General features: G+C 30.8%; 1 pseudogene across 1 annotated transcript; it reads right to left on the reverse strand.

Moving 5' to 3' along the window:
* Nucleotides 1–393: 393 nt before the first annotated feature.
* LOC148272529 (acetylcholine receptor subunit beta-like 2 pseudogene) lies at nucleotides 394–15,920 on the reverse strand (annotated as a pseudogene). The gene is made up of 3 exons (XR_015824821.1): nucleotides 15,686–15,920; nucleotides 2,936–3,063; nucleotides 394–506 (listed from the first exon to the last, which is right to left on the reverse strand). The product of XR_015824821.1 is annotated as an acetylcholine receptor subunit beta-like 2 pseudogene (transcript).
* Nucleotides 15,921–19,343: the final 3,423 nt, after the last annotated feature.

A 19,343-nucleotide genomic window follows, 5' to 3' on the forward strand; every position in this document is an offset into this window, starting at 1 on the left:
TACCAACCACATTCACTGGGGTGCAATTACAAATCTTTTCTATCCCCTAGAGAATGGTTAATTTGGAGATACTTATTTTTCCAAGCGACAAATTTTTGCTTCATATTAAATGTCAAAAAAAAAGTATATATGATGATACAAATATGATGATTTTCATTTATAACATTATTGCGACCTTAAGCATTATCCAAAACCCTTAATGAGATTGAATTGACCAAACCGTTTAAGTGTAGGCATTATATGAAGGCAAGACGTCGTCACATTAAAAAAAAACTTCAAACTAATCACTCTCTAGAGGGTAGAATAGATCCAAAATACTACCACTGATGTGAAAATGCTCACTGGATGGAAATAAACCTAGTAAATTAATATATTTTATTTCTAGGCGCTTACCTCATTGTCTTTGTCGGCATCTTTAATGTGCTGAGCTATGAAACGGACTCCTCGGAGGGCAGCCTGGACTTCTGGAGACATAGTACGAGGAAGCATGTTTTCTGAATCCGCCACTGCAAAAAAAAACAGATTATATTCCCTTTTTTATACCAACTTGTAAAATCAACTATACGCCAAATGCATACCTGTAGGCGTACCTGTAAAAATATTATACATTTATTTAACTTTTTGTACATAATGTTATTTGTACATTTGGCTTGTTGTCAAATGGCAATGTCTTCCAACCAACAAATAAAATAATAGTTTTATTTTTATAATTCAAGTTACAGAACATATTCAATAGAAAATAAAAATTAAAAAGCAAAAGATGTATAAAAATAAAAATAAACGTATTTGTTTATAAATTACCTTAAATCAAAACTATTACTCAATGGGAAAAGGGAATAAAGAGGTAAGAGGAAAGGAGGAGAGATTAAGGAAGAGAAAAGGGGATGTTTCTTCAGACGTGATTTAAACAGAGATAATGTAGTAACATCTTTTATGATGGATGGGAGATGATTCCACAGTCGAGCTGCATGGACACTTTATGTGTTAGAGAAGAAAGAGGAATTGTGGATGGGTATTAAGAGAGTGCCTTGAGAATTAAAACGAAGAGGTAAACCATAAACCAATAAGCGTTGAAATTTTTCATTCAGATATATAGGAGCGTTAGGACAATGACGTACATTGAACAGAATTGAGAGCGAGTGATAGTCTCTACGCTGTCTAATTTTGAGCCATTTCAATTGCCTATGATAATCAGAAATGTGGTCATATTTCCTAAGATCAAAAATGTACCTTATGCATGTATTCTGAAGTCGTTCAAGTTTGTCAAGTTGCTCACAGCTTAAATCAGTCATGGAAACATCAGCGTAATATAATAAATTCCGTATGAATGTAGAAATTTTTAACTGCACATTGCATTTATACAGAAAATTTCTCCACGGAGTTGATTATTTAGGATAGTTGCTGAATACATCTTGCGTTGTTCATTACATCAGGTGTCTGGCACAAATCAGTAACTAACATTTCACTAGTTATGACATATTGAACTTTTAAAACATTCAAAAGAAAACCACAAGCAGAATAATACAAAATAATATTTTTTGTATTTATGAAATAAGACATATATTTATTTTCTTTTTAAACAAAGATTATTCAATGCCAGTTTTTGTCACATTTAATGTTTTAATCATTTAAGTAATTTATGAAAACTTTATTGGTATTTTAATGATTGTTTTTATTTTATTTTAATAGTAAACATGTTTGGCTGTTTGTTAACTGAATAAAATAAAATGAAAAATCAATCCATCCTAATTTTACCATATCTTACGTATTTGAACGACAAGTGTCAAACCAGCCCCTTCATATAATAAAAATATTCAATTTTAAAAAATCTGTTGTATATGAACGTACTCGTATTATATGTATATTTTCATTATGAAACAAAACATTGATATATTTTAGAAATAGAAATTGACTAAATATCTACACTTTACTATGCAGGGTGAGGGGAGGGTTAAGAGGAAAGGAAAGGGGGAAAAATTATAAATTCAAATATTCATGAAATGACATTTCATTAGTGATTTAAATCTGATTAAAGGTCTTTGACATTAACGGATGGGTACATTATTCCACAGTCAAGCAGCTACTACTGCGAAAGAAAAGGCAAAAAATTAGAGCGATGAGTGAGTACTGAAAGAGTTCTCTCGTTACTAGGACGAAAAGATAGCTCATCTTGTGACAGAGGTTGGAATAACTCTCTCAGATAAACAGGAAAGTTGGGATTACCCTTCTATAAAGATTAATTATTAAAGTAATTTTAAAGAAACCCGCAACATGCAATACAGAAAATCTATATAAATATTTTTTAGTTCATACAGTAGACAAATAGAGTCTATTTTACAAAAATTAAACGAATTTAAGGTAATTTAAGTCACTCAAAGTCACGGTCAAAGTAATTTTGTTTTCAAAGGAATAAAAAATTACAATAATCTCCTCAGTGAACTAAAAACTATTAAAACTAATAAATCAGTAAATAAATTCAAAGTTAATTTAAAGAATTTTTTTCAACCCGAGTAAAAACAGCATTCTATTCTAGTTATTATTACTTTAATATTATTTTCTGTTTTTCTTTTTATTTCGTAAAATATTTTATTATTTTCTGACGTTTATTTGAAATTATATAACTTCAAATTAGTAAATAACTAACAGTGTAAGTCACTCTCCCAGCAAAAGAGATAGTCTCTTTTTTGGAAAGTTACAATTAAAACATTATCTAAATAATATGTAAAAGTAGATTGTAATAGGAAAAAAAACATGTACTATTTATGTGACTATATTAATAAATAATTTATTTATTTCTTAATATTTTGAAGAAGTGATAGAATGTAAATGTTTCTTCTTTGCCTGATACTGAGCCAGTGTAGTTGATACAAATAAACTTTGGTTGATGTACCCTTTGCTTCATAAGGTGTGTGAAAGGTGATGAAATAATAATTACCTGATGCGTGTGGCATATGGGGCCTGGAGTCGTCATCAGATCCTCTCCCGAAGGCTTGCCCCACGGAGTCGAAACCTTCTTGACCACTTTTATAGTCAGGAGTGAAGGGGTCGCTCAGACTTTCTCGACTGGTCAAGGAAATATACAATATTTTATTTATTAATATTTAAAGCATTAACTTTATAACAATAACAGATGGTACTATTGAAGAAATACAGGTATTCAAAAATAGTCAGAATGGTGAATGTTACACAGAGTGTAATCATGATCATTCCCTTTGCGCAACTAATGGTGTATAGGACAATACATTGATAGACCAATCGCAGCTTATCTTTATCATTTTTGTTACATGAAGATAAAATGATCAGTCTTACGCTTCAGGGCCTTGATTATCATGGTAAGATAAAGAGTTCATTTGACGGAATAGTTGGAGATAAATTCTCTCTAGCGATTACGAAGATACACTACCGACCCCCCACCTTCAAGTTTTGGATAGGTACATCGATATGAAACAAGAAGAAGCGTACGTCACGGTACACATATCTACGCCCTAAAATAATATTGCTTCAGTATGATGTCATAGTTGAAGATAAAAGTCTCCCGACCGTTTACGTAGATATACTACCGATCTCCCCTACCATCACGTTTTGATGTAAGTACATCGGTTTATACCAATGGGTCTAGAACCCCTCGATACGTTTATCTACACATTAAAAGTGACAAAAATTTTGTTCCGCCTAGCAATTTTTTCTGTAATTATGATTTACTGAAATTTTTAATCATTTTAGGGTTGGCGCCTTTTTTCTTAAAAACCTATTCAAAATACAAGAGAGAAATAAGTCAATTTAAAAGCCGAATTAAATTCTGACATAACATAGTTTCCGAAACGAGTGGCTAGATGCAAAAAATAAAGTCGCTAGATTCTGCCATATTAACATATAAGAGTATCTAAGAGTAAGAAAGTGCCACTGTTTAAAAAAATCGTTATAATATTTTTCCGTCTGTTTTAGTGTCTTCCGGGGTGTGCGTATCGATACGTTAAAGAAGCCGGCTTTGTAGTCGCTCGGTAGATAAATACAGGCGATTGTTAAGCATATCGTCTTGGCAAGTGTCAAAAGTCTTTTAAAAATCATGTTCAAGCGAGCATTTGTTTGCTTGAATCGGGATTTATTGGAGTTTATAAACGCTTTGAAGGAGGCACTTTCTATCACAGAGGTCTATTAAAAATATAAATGAGAATTATTTTTAATATTAATGAAGTAAGGAACGCTGACTAATTTTTGCGGTCATTCATTCGTTCGTTTCGATCATATTTATTTATTTTATTTTATTTGGGATTTTTACAGCTATTACATAAACAAAATAATTAGAAAAATTTTAACAATACTAAAGCCAATTAAAAAAATCCACTGTAAATATAATGACACATAATATATAAGAAAAGAAGTTTAGTAATTGTATTTGTGTGACGTTTGTATTCATGTGTATGTGAATGTGTGTATGCGTGAATGAATGAGGGAGAGGATACATTTGCGCGTGGGAGTGAATGAGGGAGAGGGTGCGTGTGTATGGGTGCGTAAGTATGAAAATAATATATTTGCTTAAAACTTGTAAATTGTATTAAAAATGGTACAATTAAGAGCTTAGTAAAAAGTTAGAAACCTTTTTGTTAAAATTTAAATGACGAAATGATATGAATTGTTTTTTTTTTTTTTTTTTAAGTATGTTAAATTTCAAACCCGTATTCTGAAAAAAAAAAAGCATTTTATTTTTTAAATTTAACTGATTCACATCGAATGAATAATGTGCGACGAGTCCTATACAATACAGTAGGTAACCACAAAATGCAGTAAATACGAAATAATGACAACAATAAAATAAGGTTTGACAATACGCGAACGTTGATTCAAAACGAACACACAAATGCATATTATATGCACCTACATAATATATAAATAAGAATAACATATAAGTTTAATAGGAATGATTCGGATTATAAAAATCAGGTGTCACAAACAGTTGGCCCGCAGTACGGGGATACATCATTATATTAAAAGATCTTCTCACTATAAAACTTATATATGTTCAGGGATAGAGAGCAACGGAGACAGTACAGAGGTTAAGTATACCGTCTCGATATGTACAGATAAATTCGAATTCAAATTCAAATTATTTATTCACAAAGTAACATAACAAATAACAAATGATTTAAGGCGTTAAATTGGAACTTTATATCAACCAAGAACTCTTGAGCAATGGTTCGACAGCATTAAGGTATAATACTCTCTAATAGCAAGAGTATTTGCCTCTTAAACATAGTTTCACTAATGTGAAAGATGTCGATCTCCAAAGTGATAATGTTCAGCTGCTTGACTGCTCTTCCAATCGGCATGACCGGAGGCAGGTTGGTTCTGGAAACCGGGAGGTAAAACAGTCTGTGCTGACGCTGTCGGAGATAGCCATCAGGAAGATAGCGTTTATAATCAAAAAAGTGCGATAGAACATTTATCAATGTTAAGCGGTAAAACTACTTGTCGTTTGAAATGAAAAAAAATATTTTCTTTTGAAATAAGATCCCACAACACAATACCCCATTTTATTTTCGAATACAAGTGAATCCTTTTGAATAGCTGAATACTTGAATCGCTTGAAAGTCGAAAAAGTTTTTTGTGATATGTAACTAGCGTTAGGCGAGGTTCTAGAATAAATCTTGGCTTTGTAGACTTTGAACGCAGACATAGTGAAAGTAGTGACGGAAATCGTTCAATCGATTGCGATATAATCGAGATCTTATGTCAAACATTCTAGTTTGTAAAAAAATCGGATGAAAATTAATTGTCATTTATATTCGTTCATTCAGAAAAAAATATTAGTTAAAAAATATTTGTCAAGACACGATTAAATCAACATGCGAAACCCACAATACACCTTCACCATAATTAACAAATTACAACAGGGATAGAAAATACCTTAAAGAAGGGAATATGGAAGTCTAGGCATTCACAGGGCTTATGACTTATCGTTGGCTGGTTCAAGTGGCCATTTTACGCACTACTATTTTACCTTTGTTTGAACATCCATATTTCTTCAATTCTTCCATTTTTTGTTTTTTGTGAAGCTAAAGAACCGAAACCTTTATTGTTGTGAAGAGATTGATTTGACTGAATTATTTCAGATGCTAGGCTACCCCTAAAAAGAATTTTCCAATTATCTTCTTCTTCTCCATCCCTGTTGTAATTTGTTAATCCTTATGACCCCTTAGGGGGTGAAATCCAGTCTTTTGTCTACAAACATTTGGACAAACTCAAATATTGTAATTCACTATAATTGTTGCACAAAAATATAAAACCGACAAACCATGCTTTTATGCACTGATTAGGTTATGTAAATGTTGGATGTCGTGGTAGAAATATTTTTTTAAGGGAGGGGATGATAGGAGGGCCGTGAGTTTAATAGATCTTAGGGTGACCATAAGGTTGGGACATCATAATATAATGAGGTATATTGAAAAGTTATTTGATTATTGATTAAAGGGTTATCACATTTAAATTTTAATAAGTGCACGTAAGTTACGCTCTTAAAGCATGTGGTTTCAAATCAACATGTTGTTTTTATATTTTTGTGCAACAACTAAGGTAAAGTGGGTTTTTTCATGTTAGTTTAATTTATGTCCTGACAAAGAGACGGGTACGCTTCGAAACCGGTAGGCGTAGACAAGCCGCTAAGTGGTTATATACAAACATTTAAGATAATACATATTTATCTATATCGTATTGTAAAATATTATTTACTTATGTTATACTTTAAATTCATTTAACATCAAATTAACACTTGTGTATGGGACTTTTTTCAAAGTGATTCTTAAACCTTTGTTCCGTAATATGGTAAGTTCGTTTAAATTTTCTTAGCTCTATAAAAATAATATTCTACCACAGTAGTTAATAATGTGTGGTTCAATAATTGTATTATAAGTAATTTTGCATATATCTTTATGAACAAATCTTCTAATTCTCTTCAAAATTTAAATTTTTTTGCAATATTTTTCGTTACTATCTTAGAATTTTAATGAAATGTAAGTTTTGAACGAATCATTACACCCACATATTTCATTTTACTTACTTCATTCAGTTTTTTATTATGTACTATAATTAACGGCGTTACTTTTATTGTTTTGTGTCCTATACACGGTTTTTCAGGGCCAGACCGCAAAACTTCAGAAGAACATTCCTCACGATAAGCTTTAAAATAAATCCTAATAATTTTTTTCCAAAAAGTCGTTTGATTTTTTTTTATGATCTCGAAATGACATGAACCTTAAATTTTATATAATTTTTAATATTTCTCTTTAATGAAATGAACAAAGATAATACAAACTACAGTCAGGAATACAATATATTTAAGAAAGAAGGGAAAAGTTACATCTATAATTCTTCTTTATATAACACTGATTAAAAACATCGATTGTATCTTTTTTGTAATTAATATATGTTATCCTAAAAATATTACTAATTAAAATAAAATAAACTATTGTAAGACGTCACTACCCATTATGTACACAAGAATTGTTTATTTCTTTTACGTAATGGGAAACGTTAATGTAAATATATGTATTTGATTATGGTAAAAAATTGTATTTAGTTGTAATATTGTATTTTTATTTGTTATTATTAAAAAAATATAAAAAATTCGAGCTAGCATCCCTTCCGCAAATTCCTACCTCTACCCGACAAAAGAAAGGCTATAAAAACGAAGCGGTACGCACCAGACGCGGACAAGGGAAGCGGCTGGGTAGGGTAGGAGAGAGGTAGAGGTTTGTGGAAGGACTGCTAGTCCGAGAAATGAAAGATTTTTTCCATTTTGCGATCAAAATTTTTTATTTTTTTTAATGACTTTTTGGAAAAATTTTATTAGGATTTTTTTTTAAACTTACCATTAGGAACGTTCCTCTGAAGTTTCGTGGTCTGGCCCTGAAAAACTGTGTATATAAATGTATAAATATCTAATTTGTTTTTTTCGTTTTGGAAATCGCACAATTACAAAATCTTGTTTCCTAAACATTTCGTTCAATGATACAGTTATATTTTACCAGCGATATCGATTATTCAAAACACCGACAAATTGGTTTTTTGGTTCTAAGAATTCCCATCCCTAGGCGACATTTTTCAGCTCGCATATGTGAATATTTGGAAAGCCTTATTCCCTTCCGTTTCCTCGCTTTCGTAGCTGCAACTAATGTCCCTGTGACGTCACCCTAACTGACAGGTCACGAGATGAAAACAATTATGTAACTTGTAGCATGGGTTTCCTCTCGACTTTCCATAGAGAATAGAACCTTCTATTTTCCCTTTTGTTCTCGCAGGATTTAACCCCATTTACTCTTTCCTAATACATGCTTCAAGTGTTTACTTTACTAACTTATTCAACAAAATAGGGAGGAAATTAATGTTTTTTTTCTTGTTGTTGGCAAACAAATAAAACCTGCATATTTTATTTCCCTCTTTTGTTCAGTTTTTGGGGTAGTGCAATATTCACAGCTACGGGATGTTTCAATATTAAAACTTAGTAAAATAATTTAAATATGGCGGTAGTCAGATCACAGAAGGGACCATCTGTAATATTCAAAAATGTTCAGGAGAATTGAAATACGACTGAATTTTCAGACTTTAATCCACAAGCTAAAATATTTTAGTATTGCTTTTCAATGATAAATTACCATTCTCAATGGTTAATGATTTTGATAAAATTATAAATAAAATTATCAATGAAACTTTCTGATTTAGTTTTACTTTTTATTATTTTGACTAACGAGTGCTATCGCCTAAGTAGGCATCTTCAAGACTGGTGAATTGTTTACAACGTTTACAGCTTTTATACTTTTCTTAACATATCTTTTCCCACCATTTAAATAATAAATGCTCAGTCCCAATTTCAGTCCAAAAACTCCCAAAAATGAACTGTTTAGCAAATTAGTTGTAAATATTTATGTTTTCTGTTCTCTGTTCAAATACTTATGTGATCTTCTTATCTCCATAAGAATAGTCTAAAAGCTGTAAACGTTGTTAACAATTCACCAGTTTATTGTTGTTTTCAAAGGTGTCAAAAATTACAATAATCTCCCCAATGAGCTAAAAACAATTAAAACTAATACATGTTATATGGTCTTTGTGGTCATTTTTCCCAATTTATATATATATTAATATGTATGGAAAAATAAACAAATAAAAAAAAAATTAAAAATTCAAAGTAAATTTAAAGAAATTTTTTGAACAAGTGTAAAAACTACTTTCAATTTTAATTCGTATGAATATATTATTATTTTCTGTTTTTCCTTTTATGCTCAATAAGTTTTATTTTCTCATTTACTCGTAAATTCAAAATTATACTAGTTCTAATAAATAAATAACTACAACAGTGTTAGTCACTCTCCAAGCACAGGGGTAAGTCTTGGAGAGTTACAGTTATAAAATTTACTATATGTATAAAAGTAGATTTGTATAGATTAAAAAAAACATGTACCACTTATAAAATACATTGATTAATAAAAAAAACTATAAATAAGATATTGGTCCTGTTGAAGTGCTGTATTTTTTATCAAGCCGTGGCATTATTTACATAAATAATACGTTTTTTACTTCATATTTACTATTTGTAATAACGAGACATCCTGTAAACCGAGGGAACGTATTTTTCTTCCATGTTTGTTCAAAGTTTACTGTGATTTATGAATTAGGAAAACCTCGTGGTTGGTAAAGGGTAAAATATACCATATTGTTGTTTCTGTATTCTTTTTTCTTTTTTGCTAGCTCATTTTCATTATTCATAATGTTTATCAGTTCGAAAGCCTCTCTTCAAATGTTAAAACTACATTTTCAACTCAATATTTTTTTTTGCTTTTTTTTATTTATAAATCATATAACACAAAGTATTTTACAAGTATAATATTTTGGATTACATTCCCAGGAGTTACAACAACTCAATTCGGGACGTAAATAATATTAGCATTTAGAAAATAACACATATTGAGAACAACAAAGAAACAATCAAGTTTAGCACCTTTATAACTAAATATACAACAACAATATATTAACCTTAAACCTATTCTTACACAAGTAGAATAAATATACATAAAAAAACGCGTTTAAGAATAAAAAAAAGTAGTGAATCCACTAAGATAGATAAGGTCATTAACATCACATGCCATGCAGATGATGCTGCCATTGTGATGATGAGAACATATCCATCTCAGTTAGTAAACATCTAGATGCCTAAGAAATGTCGTATAGTACAATGAACACATGAATATTGGAAACATAATTTGGATAAACAAAACGTGTGTCAGACCAAATCATGGTGTATACAACAGAGGCGAGGATAGATAGAGAAAAAATAAAAAAAACGAAAAACCAAGTGGAAAAACTAAATAGAAAAACCAAATTACTGCTCAGAACGTCACAGATGAAAGTACTAAAGGCAATCGCAGGGAAACCCAAAAGAGGCAGAATCTAGAGTCAAGAAGTTAGATGGATTTGCGATACCCATTGCATAGTAAATAGATTATGGAGAGATTACGTCGATAATCCCATTAATCAACAGCTCTAAAATCCCCTACACCATTGCTCACTATTTACATTTAAGGAGATATCGTGTTTAATACACTAGTTGCAAATGCGTAATTGAACTTATTTATTTTGATTTAGTTCCCAATAATATGCGTAACGCGTCACTCGCCCTTCTTTGTCTTCACCAGTATTCAAATTAACTTCAAAGTATTTATTGTTTAATCTCTGTAAAAAAAAATATCTAAAAATTTATTTTAATTATTTAATTCTTGAGGTTAAATACATTAAATTCATTTAAGCATATGTTTTACATGAACTAACAAATAGCTACAAATCTAATCAATTCAATTTATTTATTTGAAAAAATATCATGTACACAACAAACTTAAATTTACGGTGTACGTACTAGAAAAATAAAACATTAATTAGGCTTTTGTCAAAGTAGTGGGAGAATCCTGCTCTGTGAAACCCCTTCGGATACATGGAACAGATCAACATCCAGAGCGATGTTGTTCAGCATAGCTGCAGCCCTTCCAACAGGTATAACCATCAGCAGGTTGGTCCTGTATATCGGAATATGTGACAATCTATGCTGACGCTGGCTCGAGTACACACAAACATACAAACAAATGCTCCTCATAATCTCAGAATTATCAACCATACCGCGCAGCAATCGATGAAAATATGCAGTCAAATACACATTCCTACTAGTCTCTAAACTGTTTAAGCCAAGCATACACTGGAGAAACTAGTTCGGGTAGAGCCAAGGATAATACTTAAACTCTCTCATGTAGAGATATCTCAGAAACTTCTTCTGGATTTTCTCTATCATAAAAGAGTACTTCAGTTCATGTGGCCCCCAAATCATCGAGCCACTCTCGAGTCTATTTCGTACCAAGGAGTGGTAGAGTTCTCAGTACACGGGCATTTTCGAAAACCCTGGCAGTACGCAGAACGAATCCTAACATCAAGAGATTTATTTTATTTATTTCGGCGGCCTCTGTGGTGTAGTGGTCAAGACGCTTGACTCACCCACGGAAGGTTCCGGGTTCGATTCCCGGTGAGAACACAAAAATCAAAATATGATTTTTCTCAAGCCTGGTTGTTCTGTAATATAATTCACCACTGTAATTGGGCCTCCTGGCCTGTTGTGGTGCAAAAAAACGAAATGAAATGAAATGAAATAATAATATACCTCTACAAAAAGTTCGTTTTTAGTCAAAATCTATTTTGTAGGCAATACTTGGCCTCGTGGTGTAATGGTCAGCGCATTTGCCTACCATGCAAGAGGTCTCGAGTTCGATTCCCGACATGGTTGATTCGAAACATTTATTTGAAAAGGTGTTTTCACACCCGAATATTCCATAGTCCCTAAACTGGCACCTGAAGCGTAAGACTGATCATCTTACATTAATGTTACAAAAATGGTCAAGAGTCGCTGCAATTGGTGTACCAATGCAGTACCTTATGCACCATTAGGTGCGGAAGAAAATGATGACGACTCCTGTGCACGAACATAAAATTATTAGTTAACGTATAAATACAGGGTGTTCTTTAAACCCTGTCACATCCGAAACCACGATAATCAGTAAGGGCAAGAAGATATATTAGCATATTAAAAAAAATATTTAGAGCAAAGAAAATAAAAAAATATTAAAAAAATGGTTGCTTACTTCCGCAGGGGAGAAGTGAGGGGAGTGCGGCGCAGTATCAGACTCCCCCCTCCTCGTTTCTCCCTGCAGAAGTAAGCAACCATTTGTTTTTTTTTTTTTAATTTTATTCGTTCTAAAAAAATATTTTTTCTTGCTCATACTGATCATCGTGATTTTGGGTGTGACAGGGTTTAATGAACACCTGTATATCAACAATATTTTGAGTTTGTCGAAATTTTTTTCCATCCAAGAATTATAAATCACTTTTTGCTCAAGCACGTAAAAAAGTCTAAAATATTCTTATACGTTCTAAATTTGTCACAACAGAGAAGGACATTTTTGAGAAGGGAATATGGAAGTCTTCCCTTCTCAAAAATGTTTTCTACCTCTGTTGCAACAAATGTATACAAAAATAACTCCCTGAGGATGAAATCCCGCCTGTCTACATACATAAAACATTGTTGGTAGAACTAACTGGTTTAAAAAAATACACCAGTTTGACATAAACTACTTGACTAAAATTGAGACCTTAAAAATTGTGCACAAAATAACACTGGGAAACATACAAGACGACGACATAATATTAGTCAAAAATGCTGACATACACAAATATAACACCAGACAACAACAACACTATCATATTGAAAAAGCAAAGACAAACACAGGACAGTCAAAAATACTACATAATGGACTTTAACACTACAACGACCTACCTTACTACTTGAAAACTTTTAATGGAGACAAATTTAAAATCAATCTGAAAAAGCACATGATGACTGAACTAACTAGACTAGACGAGACATAAAATGACTAGGCAATATTAAATTTCTAATGTAACCCTAACGGGTTTTTTAAAATTGTAAATAAATAAAAAAAAATATATAAAAAAAGTAGTATAAAAAATTAAAAATTGTTTTCAGGCGTTGCCTAGTAGGTGAATAGATTCAGCTAGATGAATCTTACCCACATGATAAAGATTTGAGCTATTGGACTTCACACAAGTCAACAGATGGAAGAGTTAAAGAAATGTGGATATTTAAACATAAACAAAATTGTGAATATTACACAGTGTGTAAAGTGACCATTTAAACAGCTAATGAATGATCAAAAGCCCGGTAAATGCGTAGACCTCTCAAAAATGTTTTACTCCTTTGTGGCATCAGATTTAGATCAAAATTAACGGAAAAGAAATCCAGCATGTCAAAGAATATTTGGACATACTCAAAACCTTAGTAATAACATTAAAGCATACTGAAATAATCGACCAGTTTAAAGGTGTAAAAAAGATTAAGATTTTACACAGACATATGCACATACGGACCAGGAGCCTTATGCTGGACTCGTTCGTCTTTAGAATCGTATGCAATATCCGTATTTCGACGAGTGACGGCATTCTTGAACCACGCATACGAATGCAGTCGATTGAAAACCAATCGACTTTATCTCGAGTGCCACAAAGCACTCGCCATTGACAATCGAATGCGACATCGTAACTACAGCTGACAAACTTCCTTCTTGTAAAACGCTCGGCATTTAACTTAAAATTAACAACACTGATCAAAACTTATAATTAGAAATCAAACACTGATTTGAGTCTACTGAACACTTTATTTTATTTTTACAAATATAAACATATAAAAATAAAAACTTCGTGACAATTGTTTCGCCTTATTAGGGCATTTTCAAACGAATGTGAAGATTATTTGGATTGAATGTCCTTATATAGTTATATAATTCAAGGTACTTAAGTAGAAAATAAAAATAATCTTATGAACTATAGCATGTACATTAATCATAATTGAGGGAAAAACCGATGGTTAAGGGTGAGGCTAAGTGTTTAATAGGTAATGGGGAATTTAGGTATTTGTATTTGAATTTCGGGGAAAATATAACAAAGTAAACATTTATTGACATACAAGTATGTATTGTGAGATAATTAATGAAGCCTTAAAGTTTTGTAAATTTAGATAATTGTTGTCGAAAAAATATCAGGTTGCTGTTCATTTTAATTTTAAAACATGATTGAAATATTATGAGGAAATTTATATAAACATAAATGTATTATTATACAATATTTCTATTTTTAAGAATTTCTTATCAAATATATCAATGTGATTGTAACATGATTCATCTATTTATTACGCGTCATATAATCTTCACATTCGTTTGAAAATGCCCTAATAAGGCGAAACAATTGTCACGAAGTTTTTATTTTTATATGTTTATATTTGTAAAAATAAAATAAAGTGTTCAGTAGACTCAAATCAGTGTTTGATTTCTAATTATAAGTTTAAATATGGAGTTCTACAAAATAAACACCAAATCAATCAATAACACTGATCAATGTTATAATGATGGCGTATTGCAAATGTGCAACAAATGTAACTGTACTTATTTTCAATCCATTATTAAATGAAGTTTCACTAGTAACATAATTTTAAAATTATTTTATCGCTCATCAATGTCAAAATACGTTTTTGAGGTATATATTATACAATATGCTTTTAAAATCCATTAAATGAATATGAAATATTTCAAATAACATGTAAATGTGTTACGTCAAAGGCAAATAATAATTATAAATGTTGCAGTGTCTCAGTAAAAAACATTTTCTTGTATTTTTTTTTCAAAATATTCCGTAAACAAAATATTCAAGGGAAGAAGTCCGACGAGAAACAATAAAAGTTTACGTGTGACAGGAGACTCATAGTTCAATACGGATTTGTTAGTGTTGCCACATTCTCATTTTTTTTAATTTTTTTTTTATTAAATTGAAAACATATTATACATAATTATATACAATATTCCCAAGGAGTTTTTAAAAAAAAAAAACTCATTTAGGGACATACAGATAACAAATTTATTTAAAGACGTTTTTATATTTTAAACTTTAAACTATAATATTATTTACAAAAGCAGAAAAATTAAAATTATGATAAACTACAAATTAAACAGGGTATGAAAAATACTTGAAAATAACAAAATAAACAGAATACTAGGCATGGAAATAAATTCAAAATGATGTTTACATTATGCAATCTGGGAAAGAAAATTATATATACATACTGAACTAGTACAAAATAAAATCTTTTTCTTTAATTAACAAAATATGCGCACACCCAATACAGGTTAATTTTTTTATCAAAAACGTATTGAAATTATGTATACAAGCTAAAAAAAGTATAAAAAAAACACAAATAACATTTAAATAGTATTAAAATTTACATATACAAGCAAAAACGGTAAAATATTAAAAGATATATGTTCAAGATGCGCATTCATTGGATAAACTAACATTATCTATTCAAAGTACTCGTCAAAGTATTCGTCTTTGTAATTAAATTGTCGGAGGGTTTTCAAGAATGGAATATGACAAAGCAATTGAGATGCCCAATCGGCTATTGTCGGATGGGTGACAAAATGTTATATCTTTCTAGCATAGGCTCCTGGCATGTGTACATAAGTATGTGGCTCGAAACTTAAAAAAACTTAAACTTTATATATTGTATGAATTTAATGTTATAACTATATTGTCTTACCTCAGGTCAATTTCATTAGTGTATCCATTCGACATGAAGGTATCGTCGTAGTCGGGTAAGGTGTACTTGGTTCTCCTCATCATCAGAATCTTGGGCATAAAGTGGAGAAACAACTTCTTTGCCCAGTTGGGCATATTGTGTGTTGATGGAGATCTGAGAAATATTTACAGACATTAACAATATTGAAGTCTCTAATTTAGGTGTAACAAAAGGGAAATATCACATACTACGAAAACCGATAAAAATATATGAAATTGATTTAGAGTGATTAACTGTTTTTTTAATATCAATGTGAATACTGTAGAAAAATGTTTTCATGTATAACTTTAAAAAAGAAAATTTAAAAAAATACATGTCACTAGAAAAACGCGACATGTTTGAAATTGATAGTTCTGACGTCAAGATTCGTGACGATGTTCTATTTGAATGGTTTGGAACAAAGTTGATAATAAACATGAATCGTGATGTATTAGGGGCGTGGCTAATGCAATGACCGTTTTTGCGGGAATTCAAAATTTCAAATTGAAAATAACTTTTATGCTACTAATAAATGGCTTTTTCCTGGACAGTATTTCATTAACCATTACTTTCAAAATGTAAAAAATAAAATTATTTCCATATTAATTCCTTAATCAAACTTTGTTGTTTGCTTATAATGTTTGTTTTTCATTTATTTTTGGATTGGAATTCTCTGACAGTACAAATTTGTACCACTTTATTTTTTATGTATGGAGTAAAAGAAAAATGCGTTATTGTTTTCAAGCTTTGAATAACATCATGTTTTCATGTAACGAAGGGATAATTAAAATATATAAATTCTTCAAAATAAGGCATACATATGAAACTAGGGATAAAAATAAGATAAGGTTACCAATGAGGAGAAAAACGGTGTCTCAAAACTCATTGTACAGGGGATTGAAGCTTTACGTTCCTTAAAATTAAAGTAAGTAAATAATTCAAAAACAAAAAGTTCATAAACTTTACTAAATCTATATAAATTGAGGGACCAAAGTGTTGTGTTTCAAATAAATGTTCATCACCTCGGATTGTCCAACGCGTACTTTCAATCGAATAACGCAATAAAGAAGATTTCTGTACTAATAATACTCATCTAATCAAACCAATTAAGGAAGGCACAAATCACGTTATGTACATGGAATCTCCGGGTGCAAGATGCGAGATAACCCTGGAACTAAATGATTGATAGTCTATTCATGTAATTAGATCCGACATCAACTGACTACAATATAGTCGATTAAATGGTTTATTATGGCACCAAATTCATTTGGAAGGTACGGGGCTAAAACGGATTCAATACATATCAAACCGGCTTATAGATAATAATGCCGTTTTTTTTCTCCTGCATTTAGGAACTGCACTCATTGGTTGAATAAAATCGAATATTATAAAGTAACAAGATGATATCGTTGTTGTACGTTAACTTTTTTTTAAATTTAAAGTTGGCATTTTTTTGTTATTCCTGTGATTGTATGTAAAATATTTTTTTCATTTTTTAATTTTTTTAATCCAATGTCCCTCAAATTTTTATTCTTCTTTTTGGTCTTCTGTGAAATTTGTTATTTGTTTTAGAGCCCGTTTTTGCCGTGTATCCTTCATTTGCATAATAGTATGCCCTTCTGCGTACAAATACCACTTCATTAATGTACTGGAAAACGAGTCATTTAAAAAAAATACAAATTTGAAAAAATATGTTTTTGACGAATGTAATAAAATATTTTTAAGGCCTTTAATATTATGTAAACGTTTTTTACTCTGAAACGTTTACGTTTGAAACTCTAAATACTAGACTCGAAAATTTAAATATTTATGGTCCATCAACAAAATGAATCTTATTGATATGGATTGCACAGCCAAAATCAAATTATTTGGTTCGGTTTAAATATGGTTACATGATGCAAAAACTGTAACTGTAAATCAATTTCAAATCAGCGTAGTATGTATTAAGATGACGCTACTGGCCAATAGTGAATACATTGTTAGTATAATTTTCCTATAAATCTGTTACTGATTGTATTATTTTAGGTACGTGAAAAAAAAGTTTATACTAACTCAATGTATTGTCTACATTTATTTTCACAGGGTCGTATCTTCAAATACTGTTGGGTTTTCATTCGGTGCATTTTAATCTTTTTATCTCTATCATGGGCGGTACAAACGCGGCGGGGGTTTTTATTTCTACCAAAAAAGGCTTGCTTTTTTTAGGTAATGCATAGGTTTTTCTATCTTTTTTTTCTATGTACTAAATTACCAAATACGAAAAATTTGTAGAAATTTGTAGAAAGAAAATTCATAGATTTTTGCTTGTTGATGCAGGGAGCTCCAAACCAGTTGGAGATGACAGAAAAAAAACTAGTATTTATTACATGTTGAATAAAATACAGCATTCGATTATAAAGCGCGAGAGTAACGGTAATTACAGAATTCCACTAATCTCATATATTAACATATCTTAAAGGAACCACACGGAATTACCCCATGGTACTTAAGGGTTCTACTACTTTTACAGTAGTGTTATCCACGGTGTTTTCTTCCAGGTGCGAAAATCAGGTCATTTTCTATTTCCCTAACTGTCAGCAATTGGACATTCGTGATAGGTAATAAGTATTTTAGATTTTTTTAAAATATTTTACTGTTCACGTTCAGGAAATGCACGATTCACCTTCTGCAATGTCCTTAAAGTAGGTCGAATGCAATGGGCTTCGAAATCCGGTCCCACAAATATACCAAAAATCGGTGTATTTAAAACTGAAGGGAAAATAAATATCCCCATATGAAATCTAGACCCCCGTGTATACAATATGCTCCCACAAGAAATATTATGCTTTGCTGGAAACAAATTTGAAATTGGTACAAAAGAGTGGATTTTGAAAATGGAATAGAGCCGGTTGGAGCAGCTATTAAGAGGTTTTGTGTGATATAATTTTATTCGTCAGTGTGTTGTTTTTTTTATATTTTAAAATGTTATTTTACAAACGTATTGCTTTCTATTAGTTTATTCATTTTAATGAGTAATTGTTTTTTCTGTATATATATTTCATGTATTTTTTCATTTTCATATATTTTTTCAGTTTTATATTCTTCGACAGTGTTGATTTTTTTAGTTCCATGATTTTTTGTAATTTTATAAAAATATGATATTCATTATCTTTAAACATTTCTTATAAAAAATCTGCTGTGTTTTTTATTTTTAAAAAATAAATGCTGTCTACATCAGAACAGGTGTTTGCTATACCTTGTGAGAATAGACCGTGCCCAATAAGCTTCTTTACTGTTTTGAGAACAGATCATAATAATACTGTGCTTTACAATAAACGCTGATTTATTCGGCACTGAACTGTACTGAACTGAATATAAGTAACTACATTATAATTTTTCTGGAGATAATAAAAACTTCATAAATCAGTAGTGATCGACCAAAGTTTCTGTTTCGGCCAGTTTCGGCCAGTAAAACGTGTTCGGGCCAACTCTCAAATAAATATATGTATCTATAAAATTAGTATTTGAAGCACAAACTTTGCGATTATTCATTATGACAAAATAAATAAAAAACGACTATGTTTTTAACCATTTACTTTTTTTTCTACCAATCGGTTTCAAACTGCACAAACTTATCTACCGTTAGTTGCAATGAATTTTA

The sequence above is a fragment of the Micrasema longulum genome, unplaced genomic scaffold (assembly GCF_059751315.1).
Source record: "Micrasema longulum isolate JH-2025_06_02 unplaced genomic scaffold, ASM5975131v1 h1tg002306l, whole genome shotgun sequence".
Taxonomy (NCBI): Eukaryota; Metazoa; Arthropoda; class Insecta; order Trichoptera; family Brachycentridae; genus Micrasema; species Micrasema longulum.